At 38.9% G+C, this 16,367-nt stretch overlaps 1 non-coding gene across 1 annotated transcript; it reads right to left on the bottom strand.

Annotated features, from left to right (window-relative positions):
• Window positions 1-494: 494 nt before the first annotated feature.
• On the bottom strand, window positions 495-602 carry LOC112730893 (small nucleolar RNA R71). Its single transcript, XR_003166696.1, has one exon. It is a non-coding gene; the product is annotated as a small nucleolar RNA R71 (small nucleolar RNA).
• Between the last annotated feature and the right edge of the window lie 15,765 nt (window positions 603-16,367).

Below are 16,367 nucleotides of genomic sequence, written 5' to 3'. Positions count from 1 at the left end.
ATCCAGAACCTGAAAAGACTCTGAAGAGGAAACTAAGAGAAGCTAAATTACAACAATCCAGCAAGCACCTTTCAGAAATTTTCGAACAAGAAGAGGAGATGGCAGCCGAAAATAATAATAATGCAAGGAGGATGCTTGGTGACTTTACTGCACCTAATTCCAATTTACATGGAAGAAGCATCTCCATTCCTGCCATTGGAGCAAACAATTTTGAGCTTAAACCTCAATTAGTTTCTCTGATGCAGCAGAACTGCAAGTTTCATGGACTTCCATCTGAAGATCCTTTTCAGTTCTTAACTGAATTCTTGCAGATATGTGATACTGTTAAGACTAATGGAGTAGATCCTGAAATCTACAGGCTCATGCTTTTCCCTTTTGTTGTGAGAGACAGAGCTAGAATATGGTTTGACTCTCAACCCAAAGATAGCCTGAACTCTTGGGATAAGCTGGTCAAGGCTTTCTTAGCCAAGTTCTTTCCTCCTCAAAAGCTGAGTAAGCTTAGAGTGGATGTTCGGACCTTCAGACAGAAAGAAGGTGAATCCCTCTATGAAGCTTGGGAGAGATACAAAGGACTGACCAAAAAGTATCCTTCTGACATGCTTTCAGAATGGACCATCCTGGATATATTCTATGATGGTCTATCTGAATTGGCTAAAATGTCATTGGATACTTCTGCAGGTGGATCCATTCACCTAAAGAAAATGCCTACAGAAGCTCAAGAACTCATTGATATGGTTGCTAATAACCAGTTCATGTACACTTCTGAGAGAAATCCTGTGAGTAATGGGACGCCTATGAAGAAGGGAGTTCTTGAAATTGATACTCTGAATGCCATATTGGCTCAGAATAAAATATTGACTCAGCAAGTCAATATGATTTCTCAGAGTCTGAATGGAATGCAAGCTGCATCCAACAGTACTCAAGAGGCATCTTCTGAAGAAGAAGCTTATGATCCTGAAAACCCTGCAATAGCAGAGGTGAATTATATGGGTGAACCTTATGGAAACACCTATAACCCCTCATGGAGAAATCATCCAAATCTCTCATGGAAGGATCAAAGGCCTCAACAAGACTTTAATAATGGTGGAAGAAATAGGTTTAACAATAGTAAGCCTTTTCCATCATCCACTCAGCAACAGACAGAGAACTCTGAACAAAATACCTCTAATTTAGCAAACTTAGTCTCTGATCTATCTAAGGCCACTGTAAGTTTCATGAATGAAACAAAGTCCTCCATTAGAAATTTGGAGGCACAAGTGGGCCAGCTGAGTAAAAGGATCACTGAAATCCCTCCTAGTACTCTCCCAAGCAATACAGAAGAAAATCCAAAAGGAGAGTGCAAGGCCATTGACATAGTCAACACGGCCGAACTTGGAGAGGAAGAGGAGGACGTAAATCCCAGTGAGGAAGACCTCCTGGGACGTCCAGTGATCAATAAGGAGTTTCCCTTTGAGGAACCAAAGGAATCTGAGGCTCATCTAGAGACCATAGAGATTCCATTAAACCTCCTTATGCCATTCATGAGCTCTGATGAGTATTCCTCTTCTGAAGAGAATGAGGATGTTACTGAAGAGCAAGTTACCAAGTACCTTGGTGCAATCATGAAGTTGAATGCCAAATTATTTGGTATTGAGACTTGGGAAGATGAACCTCCCTTGTTCACCAATGAACTAAGTGATCTGGATCAACTGACATTGTCTCAGAAGAAACAGGATCCTGGAAAGTTCGTAATACCTTGTACCATAGGCAACATGATCTTTGAAAAGGCTCTGTGTGACCTTGGTTCAAGGATAAACCTCATGCCCCTCTCTGTAATAGAGAAACTGGGAATCTTTGGGGTGCAAGCTACTAAAATCTCATTAGAGATGGCAGACAATTCAAGAAAACAGGCTTATGGACAAGTAGAGGACGTGTTAGTAAAGGTTGAAGGCCTTTACATCCCTGCTGATTTCATAATCCTTGATACTGGGAAGGATGAGGATGAATCCATCATCCTTGGAAGACCTTTCCTAGCCACAGCAAGAGCTGTGATTGATGTTGATAGAGGTGAATTAGTCCTTTAATTGAATGAGGACTCCCTTATATTTACAACTCAAGGTTACCCTTCTGTAAACATGGAAAAGAGGCACAGTAAGCTTCTCTCAAAACAAAGTCAACCAGAGCCCCCACAGTCAAACTCTAAGTTTGGTGTTGGGAGGCCACAACCAAACTCTAAGTTTGGTGTTGGGAAGTCTCAACAATGCTCTGAACATCTGTGAGGCTCCATGAGAGCCCACTGTCAAGCTATTGACATTAAAGAAGCGCTTGTTGGGAGGCAACCCAATTTTTATTTATCTAATTTTATTGTTCTTTCATGTTTTATTAGGTTCATGATCATGTGGAGTCACAAAATAAATATAAAAATTGAAAACGAAATCAAAAACAGCAGAAGAAAAATCACACCCTGGAGGAAGACCTTACTGGCGTTTAAACGCCAGTAAGAAGCATCTGGCTGGTGTTCAACGCCAGAACAGAGCATGGTTCTGGTGCTGAACGCCCAAAATAGGCAGCATCTGGGCATTTGAACCCCAGAATTGCACCCTGGAGAAGAGCTGGCGCTGAACGCCCAGAACAAGCATGGTTCTAGCGTTCAACGCCAGAAATGGGCAACAAATGGGCGTTCAACGCCCAGAACAAGCACCAATCTGGCGCTGAACGCCCAGAGTTGTGTGCAAGGGCATTTTGCATGCCCAATTTGGTGCAAGGTTGTAAATCCTTGAACACCTCAGGATCTGTGGACCCCACAGGATCTCCACATACCTCCACTCACTTCTTCTCACCCCTCTTTCACACAATCCCATAAACACTCTTTTCCAAAACTCTTCACCAATCACCTCAATCTCTTTTCCCTATCACCACTTCACCACTCACATCCATCCACTCTTTCCCATAAACCTACCTCATAAACTCCACCTACCTTCAAAATTCAAAATCAATTTCCCACCCAAAACTCACCCTTATGGCCGAACCTTACCCCCCCTCCCTTCCCTATATATAGCCCTCCATTCTTCCTCATTTTCACACAACACAACCCTCTCTTCTCTTCTTGGCCGAATACACCACTCCCTCCTCTCCTCCATATTTTTTTCTTCTTCTTCATCTATTCTCTCTTCTCTTGCTCGAGGGCGAGCAATATTCTAAGTTTAGTGTGGTAAAAGCATAAGCTTTTTGTTTTTCCATTACCATTGATGGCACCTAAGACCGGAGAATCCTCTAGAAAAGGGAAAGGAAAGACAAAAGCTTCCACCTCCGAGTCATGGGAGATGGAAAGATTCATCTCCAAAGCTCATCAAGACCACTTCTATGATGTTGTGGCCAAGAAGAAGGTGATCCCCGAGGTCCCTTTCAAGCTCAAGAGAAATGAGTATCCGGAGATCCGACATGAAATCCAAAGAAGAGGTTGGGAAGTTCTAACAAAACCCATCCAACAAGTCGGAATTCTAATGGTTCAAGAGTTCTATGCCAATGCATGGATCACTAGGAACCATGATCAAAGTAAGAACCCGAACCCAAAGAATTATCTCACCATGGTTCGGGGGAAATACTTAGATTTTAGTCCGGAAAATGTGAGGTTGGTGTTTAACTTGCCTATGATGCAAGGAGATGCACGCCCCTACACTAGAAGGGTCAACTTTAATCAAAGGTTGGACCAAGTTCTCATGGACATATGTGTGGAAGGAGCTCAATGGAAGATTGACTCCAAAGGCAAGCCGGTTCAATTAAGAAGACTGGACCTCAAGCCTATGGCTAGAGGATGGTTGGAGTTCATCCAACGCTCCATCATCCCCACTAGCAACCGATCTGAAGTTACTGTGGATCGGGCCATCATGATTCATAGCATCATGATTGGAGAGGAAGTAGAAGTTCATGAAGTCATCTCCCTTGAACTCTACAAAATAACCGAAAAGCCCTCTCCTGGGGCAAGGCTAGCTTTTCCTCATCTTATTTGCCATCTATGTTACTCAGCTGGAGCTTTCATAGAAGGAGACATTCCCATTGAGGAAGAGAAGCCCATCACTAAGAAAAGGATGGAGCAAGCAAGAGAGCCCATTCATGGATCTCAAGAGACGAATGAAGCTCATCACCATGAGATTCCGGAGATGCCTCAAATGCATTTTCCTCCACAAAACTACTGGGAGTAAATCAACACCTCCCTAGGAGAATTAAGCTCCAACATGGGACAATTAAGGGTGGAACATCAAGAGCACTCCATCATCCTTCATGAAATAAGAGAAGATCAAAAAGCAATGAGGGAGGAGCAACAAAGACAATGAAGAGACATAGAAGAGCTCAAGGACATCATTGGTTCCTCAAGAAGGAAACGCCACCATCACTAAGGTGCACTCATTCCTTGTTCTTATTTTCTGTTTTTCGTTTTCTCTATGTTAAGTGCTTATCCATGTTTGTGTCTTTATTACATGATCATTAGTATTTAGTAACTTTGTCTTAAAGTTATGAATGTCCTATGAATCCATCACCTCTCTTAAATGAAAACTGTTTTAATTCAAAAGAACAAGAAGTACATGAGTTTCGAATTTATCCTTGAACTTAGTTTAATTTTATTGATGTGGTGACAATACTTCTTGTTTTCTGAATGAATGCTTGAACAGTGCATATGTCTTTTGAAGTTGTTGTTTAAGAATGTTAAATATGTTGGCTCTTGAAAGAATGATGATAAGGAGACATGTTATTTGATAATATGAAAAATCATAAAAATGATTCTTGAAGCAAGAAAAAGCAGCAAAGAACAAAGCTTGCAAAAAAAAAAATAGGCAAAAAAAAAAAAAGAGAAAAAGCAAGCAGAAAAAGCCAAAAGCTCTTAAAACCAAGAGGCAAGAGCAAAAAGCCAATAACCCTTAAAACCAAAAGGCAAGGGTAAATAAAAAGGATCCCAAGGCTTTGAGCATCAGTGGATAGGAGGGCCTAAAGGAATAAAATCATGGCCTAAGCGGCTAAACCAAGCTGTCCCTAACCATGTGCTTGTGGCGTGAAGGTGTCAAGTGAAAACTTGAGATTGAGCGGTTAAAGTCAAGGTCCAAAGAAAAAGAAGAGTGTGCTTAAGAACCCTGGACACCTCTAATTGGGGACTTTAGCAAAGCTGAGTCACAATCTGAAAAGGTTCACCCAATTATGTGTCTGTGGCATTTATGTATCCGGTGGTAATACTGGAAAACAAAGTGCTTAGGGCCACGGCCAAGACTCATAAAATAGCTGTGTTCAAGAATCATCATACTGAACTAGGAGAATCAATAACACTATCTAAACTCTGAGTTCCTATAGACGCCAATCATTCTGAACTTCAATGGATAAAGTGAGATGCCAAAACTATTCAAGAGGCAAAAAGCTACAAGTCCCGCTCATTTAATTGGAGCTATGTTTCATTGATAGTTTGGAATCTATAGTATATTCTCTTCTTTTTATCCTATTTGATTTTCGGTTGCTTGGGAACAAGCAACAATTTAAGTTTATTGTTGTGATGAGCGGATAATTTATACGCTTTTTGGCATTATTTTTAGTATGTTTTTAGTAGAATCTAGTTACTTTTAGGGATGTTTTCATTAGTTTTTATGTTAAATTCACATTTCTGGACTTCACTATGAGTTTGTGTGTTTTTCTATGATTTCAGGTATTTTCTGGCTGAAATTGAGAGACTTGAGCAAAAATCAGATTCAGAGGTTGAAGAAGGACTGCTGATGCTGTTGGATTCTGACCTCCCTGCACTCAAAGTAGATTTTCTGGAGCTACAGAACTCAAAATGGTGCGCTTCCAATTGCGTTGGAAAGTAGACATCCAGGGCTTTCCAGCAATATATATTAGTCCATACTTTGGCCGAGTTTAGATGACCGTAAAAGGGCGTTGAACGCCAGTTCTACGCTGCTATCTGGAGTTAAACGCCAGAAACACGTCACAAGCCAGAGTTGAACGCCAGAAATACGTTACAAACTAGCGTTCAACTCCAAGATTGACCTCTACACGTGTAACATTCAAACTCAGCCCAAGCACACACCAAGTGGGCCCCGGAATTGGATTTATGCATCAATTACTTACTTCTGTAAACCCTAGTAACTAGTTTAGTATAAATAGGACTTTTTACTATTGTATTTGACATCCTGGATTGTATTTTTGATCCTGTGATCACGTTTTGGGGGCTGGCCATTCGGCCATGCCTGAACCTTTCACTTATGTATCTTCAAACGGTAGAGTTTCTGCACTCCATAGATTAAGGTGTGGAGCTCTGCTGTTCCTCAAAGATTAATGCAAAGTACTACTGTTTTTCTATTCAATTCAACTTATTCCGCTTCTAAGATATTCATTCGCACTTCAACCTGAATGTGATGAACGTGACAATCATCATCATTCCCTATGAACGCGTGCCTGACAACCACTTCCGTTCTACCTTAGATTGAATGAGTATCTCTTGGATCTCTTAATCAGAATCTTCGTGGTATAAGCTAGATTGATGGCGGCATTCATGAGAGTCCGAAAAGTCTAAACCTTGTCTGTGGTATTCCGAGTAGGACTCTGGGATTGAATGACTGTGACGAACTTCAAACTCGCGAGTGCTGGGCGTAGTGACAGACGCAAAAGGAGGGTGAATCCTATTCCAGTATGATCGAGAACCTCAGATGATTAGCCGTGCTGTGACAGAGCATTTGGACCATTTTCACAAGAGGATAGGATGCAGCCATTGGCAAGGGTGATGCCTCCAGACGATTAGCCATGCAGTGACAGCGCATCGGACCATTTTCCAGAGAGGATTAAAAGTAGCCATTGACAACGGTGATGTCCTTACATAAAGCCAGCCATGGAAAGGAGTAGGATTGATTGGATGACGACAGCAAGAAAGCAGAGGTTCAGAGGAACGAAAGCATCTCTATGCGCTTATCTGAAATTCTCACCAATGATTTACATAAGTATTTCTATCCTTATTTTATTATATATTTTCGAAAACTCCATAACTATGTTATATCCGCCTGACTGAGATCTACAAGGTGACCATAGCTTGCTTCATACCAACAATCTCCGTGGGATCGACCCTTACTCACGTAAGGTTTATTACTTGGACGACCCAGTGCACTTGCTGGTTAGTTGTATCGAAGTTGTGGATGAAAAACAATTTATTAAGACGTGCGTACAAAGTTTTTGGCGCCGTTGCCTGAGATCACAATTTTGTGCACCAAATTGCTAAATTGAATTGAATTGAATTGAATGGACGTAGGTGTTCTCAATTGAATTGAATTGAATTGAATTGATAATCTCTAATTTGTAGACACAAGTGTTTTGAATTTGATTTTATATAATTGATAATGTTCCGTTCATTTAGTACTATACAATTGTTTCACCATAATAACGTGTTCGATTCATTATGCAGAAAGCTGTTTGAATTTGAATTTATATAATGGATAATGTTCCGTTCATTTAGTACTATACAATTTTTTCACCATAATAATATGTTCGGTTCATTATGCAGAAAGTCATTTGAATTTGAATTTACATAATGGATAATGTTTCGTTCATTTAGTATTATACAATTGTTTCACCATAATAACGTGTTCGGTTCATTATGCAGAAAGCTGTTTGAATTTGAATTTATATAATGGATAATGTGCCGTTCATTTAGTACTATACAATTGTTTAACCATAATAACATGTTCGGTTCATTCTGCAGACCAGGTGTGTTGTGGATGAACAATTTATCCCAAAAGTTGGGATGATTTTCAAGACACTAGAAGAAGCCAGAAAGTTCTACAAAAATTATTCCAAACTTTCCAGTTTTTCTACCAAAATAAGAAACACGACTCGAAAGAGAGACGAGATTAAGAATCAACTAATCGTATGCACCAGAGATGGGAGGTGAAAATCCAAGAATCTCTAACTCTGAAGACAAATCCCTCAGCCGGCATAAACTGTCCAGCCAGGATCTACGTACACATATTAAAGGACGTCAATCTCTGGAGAATTTCCAAAGCTGTTTTGAATCATTCACACCCCTGCTGTCCAAACCGGGAAGAGATGTTCAAACAACACAAGGAGCTAAGCATGTTTGTGCATCACACCATCGAAACCAACGAGGAAGCCAGAATCGGACCGAGCAAAACTTACCAATCATTCATAACAGCAGCCGGCAGTCACCGGGAACTAAGTTTTATAGAAAAAAACGTGAGAAATTACATCACAAGGGAAGTACAAAATATTTCTAAACAAGACAATGCCAAAGAATTCGGAAAGTACCTATTAAGAATGAAAGAGAAGAACCAAAATTTCTTTTTCGAGCTCAACCTCGAAGGCGACCACTCCATCAAAATTGCATTCTGGGCCGACACAAGAAGCAGGGCTACATGCGAGTATTTCGGAGACGTGGTTTCATTTGACACCACCTACAACACAAAAAGGTATTCGATTCACCCAAATTAAGTCTTTACATTCACCAAATCCACACATTTTGATTCATCACTTTGTGACAGTGTCAATATATGCAGGTACAATCTGGTTTTTGGTTCTTTTGTGGGCATGAATCAGCACGGTCAGTCGACACCTCTCGGATGTGCCCTGATGAGAAACGAGGACATCCAGTCATTCAAATGGCTATTCGAGTTGTGGCTCCGTTGCATGGGAAGGAAGGCACCAAAAGGGATTCTCACAGAACAATGCGCATCAATGCAAAGGGCCATCAAGATGTGCATGCCAACAACAATTCACCGGTGGTGCATCTGGCACATCATGAAAAAGATCCCAAGCAAACTAAATGGCTTCAAGCAACATGAAGAAATCGAATAAGAGATGAGTCACATCGTTCGGAACTCTTTCATAAAAGACGCATTCAAGAGAAACTAGAACGATTTCGTCACAAAGTACGGCCTCGGATGCAACAAGTGGCTCTCAGGTAATTGAGATTTTAATTTGAATTATTTTTATGCCTTTACTTTTTGATTAAAACATGCTCATATTTCGGTCTATCCCAGCTCATGTTTTCGGTTCAATCTGCAGAGCATACGAAGATCGGCATATATAAATTCTAGTTTACCTGGATCACCACTTCTGGACCGGGATGAGAAGCACACAAAGGAGCGAGAGCATGCACGCATTTTTCAATAAGTTCATCACACGCAACATATCCTTGAGTCAATTTGTGAAACAATACGACAATTGCTTAGCAAGCAGAGAGCAAAGAGTGAGAGAATTCGATGCTGCAGATTTTCACACCGTGTGATACCGTGCACAACAAAATCAGCAATAGAGGCTCGGTTTCAGCATGTTTATACCCACGAGAAGTTCAGGGAAGTTCAAGAACAATTCTGAGGAAAGGTGAACTGCATCACAAGATCAGTGAATTCCACCCTAGGTTTCACAACGTACGAAGTCGTAGAGCAGGTTTCTAACTCCACGTTCAACAAGTTTTTTGTCACCTACGACGCAGTATCGCGAGAGGTAAAGTGTCAGTGCCTGTTGTTCGAGTCAAGGGGCATACTGTGCCACCATTCCCTGAGCGTCTTAAGCTTCAAGTGAGTAGATAACGTGGCACTGAAATACATACCGGAACACTGGAGCAAGAACATAAAGAGGAGGCACACACACATCAAGAGCATCCAAGATGAGCCTCTACTGGAGCCGAGAAGCAAGAGATTTGACGATTTGGTATTTCGATCGCACAATATCTGCGAATTTGCATCAGAGTCCGAGGAGCTGACCGGAATTCTGCACCGGGCCTTTGATAATGTCATGGCCGATATGCAAGAATATCAAGCGAGAAGCAAAGAAAAAAATTTGTTATCCCACGAAGAAGCGACGTTGAGCGACGTGAACGACCTTCGAAGCCCGCCACATGTCAGAACAAGAGGCCGGCCCAAGAACTGACTGGGATCAAACCTGGAAAAAAAGATCTCAAACGCCACGAAGAAAAAGAAAAAGCCAGCTCCAAGCGAGGTAAAATTGATTTACTTTCGATTAGGGAAAAATTCATTTGCGTATTTTGCTAATATACGATTTATTTTCTCTTTTGCAGTTGAACCTTTTAGACGGCGGATCAACGATTCAGTCAAGCTCAAGCCGTTACAATGCACCAGATATGAATTATTCTGGAGAGGATTATAGGAGTTTCAGTTTTTATTAACATAAACTTCCATTCATTTATGAGCAAATTTTGGTTCATTGAAGTTATAGGAGGGTTAATTTATGACTAGTGTTAGTCTTTATTGAATAGTTACTTTTATGTGTTTGAAATTAGCTTTTTGAAATTCTTTATTGAATAGTCACTTTTTTGTTTATTGAATAGTCAATTTATTTTGTTATGTCAAAGAGTTCATGTGTTTCTGAAATTGAATACTGATATATGCACTTTTTCGGTTCATCCAGTGTATTAATTTCAGTTCATTTGTGTTTTTCAGACTCTTAATGTTTGATAAATACCATGATTCCATTCACTGTGAACTTGTAACAAAATAGCAGTCAGATAGTTCCAACAGTTATATACATTAACATCTCAGACCGATAAGACAATGACTAATCCATCTTGAATCAGATATATACATTAACATTTACATTAATATTCACATATATACATTGAAAGAAGCAGTGTTTGCTTTTTTAAACAAGTTAAACAAAATAGTGTTAATTACAACCAGTCAAACAATGTATATCCTATTTACTATATATATCCCCAGATGTGAATTTACAATAAGGATTGGAGAGGGCAGTAGATGGCTTCGGGAGTCTTATTGCTTCAGATGCCCGAATCACTTGGTCTCTAATTTTGTTCAGTTTGTGTAGCAGAATATTTGGACCATATTCGAGTCTGAAGGCATCAATCCCTTCCTAAATTTCAATTGAAAGGAATTAGTTACATAAGAAATGAATCCAACTGAAATAAGAAATGAAAGAATTTTATTAATTTAGAAACTACTTACTTGTGTCCAAGCTTTATATTGATACCTCTTCCATTTTTTGATCTTTCGATGATCAATTGTTTCAAGCCATTTCATGACGTATATTGCACAATCATAGTTAAGCAAGAATTAAGTAAAATATGATTAATAGTATACAAAATAAAACACATTAAAAATAGCACTATAGAAGAGAAAGATTTTTACCTTGTATATTGACCATTCATCCTGATATACTCTGCTTCTTCTCCCTCTCCGTCTTCCATGAAGGGTTCCGCCCCAGTGTAAACACTCATCTGGGAGATTATTAATCCCTGAAAGGCATACAAAAAGTGAATGAAAATTAGCAACTACAATGAACCGAACTCTGTTCATGTTCTGAATAAAACATGATAAACATTAAATCAGCAAGAAAACATTTTGTTCATGCAAAAGAACCCAAGTGAACACATAAGGATGAAGTGAATGTAAATCAGCAACAACAATGAATCGAACTCTGTTCATGTTCTGAATAAAACGTGATAAACATTCAATCAGCAAGGGGAGCATTTGTGCATGGAAAAGAACTCAACTGAACACTTAAGGATGAACTGAATACAAATCACCAACTCTAATGAACCGAATTCTACTCATGTTTGAATAATTTACAAGAAAATATGTATGATTTAAATAACTTACAATAAATTTGTTCAGTTTAATTCTCAAGTAAGGTATTTCATCTTTCTTCTTGTTCACAGGGTCAAACACATAGAATGCCTTTTTCTGGACATCGGTAATCCACAACCACCAGTGTCCTCTATTGCAAATCAGCACAAACAGCTGAAGTTTGGGAAAATGATAGAAAATTTCAGTCCAAACGATAGCAAACGAGAGAATTATGAAAGAATTTTTAGAAATCACAACTTACAAATGGATGCGATGTGAGTTTTTTTTTGTCAAGAAAATGGCAATAGTGGGCATACTAATCGACATCCATCCGGTAGGCCATGTTGGTCTTTGGATCAATGTAATTCTCGCCATGGTTTTCCAACATAAACATCTGCAAAATGAATCTCAATCAAATCTCAAATGAACCAGTAAATTATTCAGGGAATAAAAAATTTGGCTTACCACCATATCCGTCGGCATACAGTATATATCTTCCTGAAACCGAGGACATTTTATGTCGTTGAGAATCATACAATGTGCATTGACCACCTATAGGAAGAAAATTTATGAGATATGCGGTATAAGAGTCTTTAGAAATACCATTAGAGACAAGAAATGATGTCTAAGTCCCTCGAAATTCACTTCATGCTTCAAGACGAATATAGCGTCATATTTCGTTGGTACTATCTTTGGTTTCTTTCACATGTGTTGTCCAATGATAAAAATTTTCCTTCAGCTCTTTCGTGGTTTCTTTCTCTTTTTCTGGAGTTTTGTACACTTCAGCGGCTGTGAAGGTCGGCTCGGCACTTGTTGCGTCAGCAAATTTCAATGCCGTTGCCACCCCAGCATCTATCACCGCCTCTGCCAGGATTTCAAGCCATGTCACCGTCGGCTGAGAGGTCGGGGGAGTTGGTTGAGATGTCGGGGGACTTATGCCAAGGTCGAATAAAGGTGCATCATGTTCCCACAAAGAAGGACGAGCAACACTACAAGATGACATAGTAAAGTTTTAAGCAATAATGTAAAAGCAATATCATATAACATGAAATATAATAAAAAAATGATACTAATTAAAACTTACATATTCAACGAAGGTTCTAGCTTCGTCTTCCTCGGTGAAGATCCCTCGCCGGCCTACTTTCGGATTTTGGAGGGCAGTTATAACAAACAGAAGAGAATAATTGATTTCTGGATTCAACTGAACCACAATTAAACCATGGAATGAACCGAAATTATGCATATTTGAACAAGCAGAAAACTTACAAATCAGGCTATGCTTTTTCTTCCAATTGCCAGCCACCAGAGCTTCTTAGCACGGCTACTGTTGTTCTTCGGGAGGGCTGCTGCATTAAACAGAAAAGAGTTCAGTAACAACCCAGAATTATTGTCCTGTACCATTAAAACTAAGAAAAAAATTCTAATTACAACTTAAAGGAACAATAGAAAGGCAATATCATATAACACGAAAGATTATAAAAAATGATATTAATTAAAACTTACACATTCAACAGAGGTTCTGGCTTCGTCCTCGTCGGGGAAGATTCCTCACCGGCCTATTTTCGGGTTCCAGAGGACAGCTGTAACAAATAGATGAGAGTCCAATATAAGAACACATGAAATTGATTTCTGGATTCAAATGATCCACAAGTAAAGCATGTAATGAACCAAAATTATCCAGTTTTAAACAAGTAGTAAAACTTACACATCGACAGGTGCTTCTTGTTCCGATTGCTCTGCCGGTGCTTCTTCGTATGGCTGTTGTTGCGGTTCCGAAGGGCTACTGCATTAAATAGAAAATAGTTCAATAATGACCCCAAATTATTATCCTATACCATTAAAACTAATAAAAAGAATTTTATGTGCAACTTACTCATTAACAGAAGTTTCTTGTGTTATACTTTCAGAAGGGACATAGGAAAAGGCATCTTTTATTAGCTCTTCCTTAAAAGAACTCGGAAGAGACACCGCAATAGGAAATCTAAAGAATGTAAACAAGGAAGAAGCCAATGTTGAACGATTAGAATAGGTACTGAGAAACCTTAATCTGTACATTGAAAAACTCACATATCTAAAGGTTGAGAACGAGTTTCTTCTCGAACCTTAATGATTTGTAGGTCAGGAGCAGGTCTAGTGCTACTAACATTTAAACACCAATTCCATGTGATTAATTAAACAAAAATTATTATCTAAATCTAAAAGACCAACATAAATATTTTCAACTTACACAAGTGGAGTTTGTAAACTCTGTTTTTGATGGATTTTCTTTCTTCTAAAAACTTTTACTGGGATTTCTGGGGTATTTTTCCTATAAAAAGGATACCAAATTAAAATCAGCAACCAAGATTAAAAGCAAAGGTCTAGAAATATCTTAAATACATTTTTGGAATCCAAGGAATCAAAGTTAAAGCCTGCAATGAACAAATATACCTGGTATTAGCTAGGGCATTTACAGACGGTGTGGAGCTCGTCTGACTCTGTAAGAGAAGTTCACTGCCTAGATTTACAGTCGGCAGTCTAAGAAAAATAATGAATATTACTCAATGAATCCAGAGGAATTAGAAGAGGTTTTCGGAAAAGTTAGCAAACAAAGAAGAAGAACTCGATATAAGAAACCGAATCTTACATCTCGGATAAATCATTTCGCGTCTATGTCGAGTCAAAGCGATCCGGAGCAACATTTGTTGTCTGAGCTCCATCATTTCTTATCTTTGCTCTTTTTTCTTTTAACAGCTGCAACGCCTCTCTTCTTCTTTCGGCAGCGCTGACCCTTACTGGTTCACTTCTGAAATTCATAAAATAAGTATCAATGAAGCTAAAATAAAAGTATCAATTAACCTAAGATATGATTTCAGAAACTTACTCGCTCAAGTTTGCTTTCTGAATCTGTCAGAACAATCTTGCTTGATTTGCTTTGTATTTTTACATCCCTCTCCAGTTGTTTTCTTTTCAATGTCAGAGTTTTTCGATTTTTTTTCTCTGCAACACATACAAACACATCGAATTTATACCGGAGAACAATATCACAGCTGTAATTTACTTAACAAGCACACACAAATAATTTTCAGCAAAGAAAAGCCAAACTAAACCAGATGAACATTATACAATCACAGAAATGAATCGAAAATGATCAATTCCCAAACTTACTGTCTTTCAGATTCGTTTGTGCTCTTCGAATCCGTCGGCACATGCTTCCTTTTTTGCTTTCTTTTCTAACCACCTTCTGTGGTTGTTTTCTTTTCTTTGTCCTTATTTTTTCAATTTCTTCTTCTGCTCTGCAATACATAAGAACAAGCGCATAAGAACAATTTTAACTAAATACAAGCAAAACAAAACCAAATGAACATCAAACTTACTGGCTTTCGAATTCACTTGTTCTTTCTGAATCCATGGGGCTGCTTTCAGATTCGCTTGTTATTTTCGAATCTGCCAGAACAATCTTTTGTTTTTTTTCACCAGGCTCTGTTGTCTTGTTCTTTTGGCTGGTGGTGCTTTCACGGATTCAGATTCGGATTCAAATTCAGAAAAACTGTCTTCTTCCGAAGAAGAATCCACAACAACAATCTTCTTTTTTTTTCTTTCTTCCGCTTTCCCTTCTCTTCCTCCTTCAGAAAAATTGTTTTCTTTTCTACCTTCTTTTCTTTTGTCTTTTCTTCCCTTAATTGTGCTCTGTATAGAAGTCCCTAAAACACAAGCTTATTTAGTTAGCAGAGTATTTTAGAAGTATCTGAACCAAAATTTCAGGGGAAATTTTTGTTTAATTTACCATTGTATCAGTTGCTTCCTGAGAAATCCGGTCAAGCATCATCTTCAGTGTCCAGTGGGCCACCCACGGTGGCCCAGGAGCATCAGCTGCATCCAAGCGAGGGAACTTGGATTCATGGAAATAAATTAGCATCAAAACAAACACACAGCCGTTAACGGACTGTTTCTTTCCCTTTCTCCTGTTTTCAATCCCCTTCCTCAAGAAGGTCAGGACATGATTTGCCCAATCCCACTGTCAAATGTTGTCCACACGAAGGGCAGGCGGCTTATAGATCGGGGAGGCCGTGCTTACCGTCATTGGTGGAAAGAAGCATTTCTGGACGAAGATGACAAAATTCCTCCAAAATTTCTGCCGGTTCTCTTCCCCTTCAACACTCGTATCGAGGACAGATTTTGTCAAAGATGCCAACATAACACATTTGAAGCCGTCAATTATTTGCTTGTTTGCCTCATTTAGACTGTCGTACTAAACTTTTTCAGGAAAATGATTGCCTACAATATTTTAACCAATCAAATAGGCTCAGTTTTATTTTTTGTACACAAATGAACCGAAAATAAAGCAAGCAATGAATCAAAATAAGCGCAAGGTGGAAAATGTATTACCTCCATAATTTATGCCCAGCACAGCTGCTACCTTGTCAGGTGTTATGTATATTTTTCTATGGAGAGTTTTCAGGCATCCATTATAGTCATCATAGCAATCAATCAGCTCTCTCAAGAGGCTGTGAGAGGTGTTCATTTCTGGGACATGTGCTAGTGCACCGAATCTCGTTTCTTCAACAATATCTTTCTTTTCCTGACTCATTACCTTGAACACGGTTGCTATTGCCTTTGGCTGGCATCTGCAATCGTGAGTTTTTTGTAAGGTTTCGAAACAGAATGTCATGATATATTTATAATACAAAATAGAGTTTATTCGAATGAAAGGTGATAAATATATTTAATGTGTACATATGCTTATGTTATAGCGTGGCATCTCCTTTTTTGTTACTATTGTCTTCTTCATTTTTGCTGTAAGGGCAAAAAAATTTGGTCAAT

Source organism: Arachis hypogaea, chromosome 12 (assembly GCF_003086295.3).
Source record: "Arachis hypogaea cultivar Tifrunner chromosome 12, arahy.Tifrunner.gnm2.J5K5, whole genome shotgun sequence".
NCBI classification, from domain to species: domain Eukaryota; kingdom Viridiplantae; phylum Streptophyta; class Magnoliopsida; order Fabales; family Fabaceae; genus Arachis; species Arachis hypogaea.
This window is presented reverse-complemented; position numbering and strand designations above follow the sequence as displayed.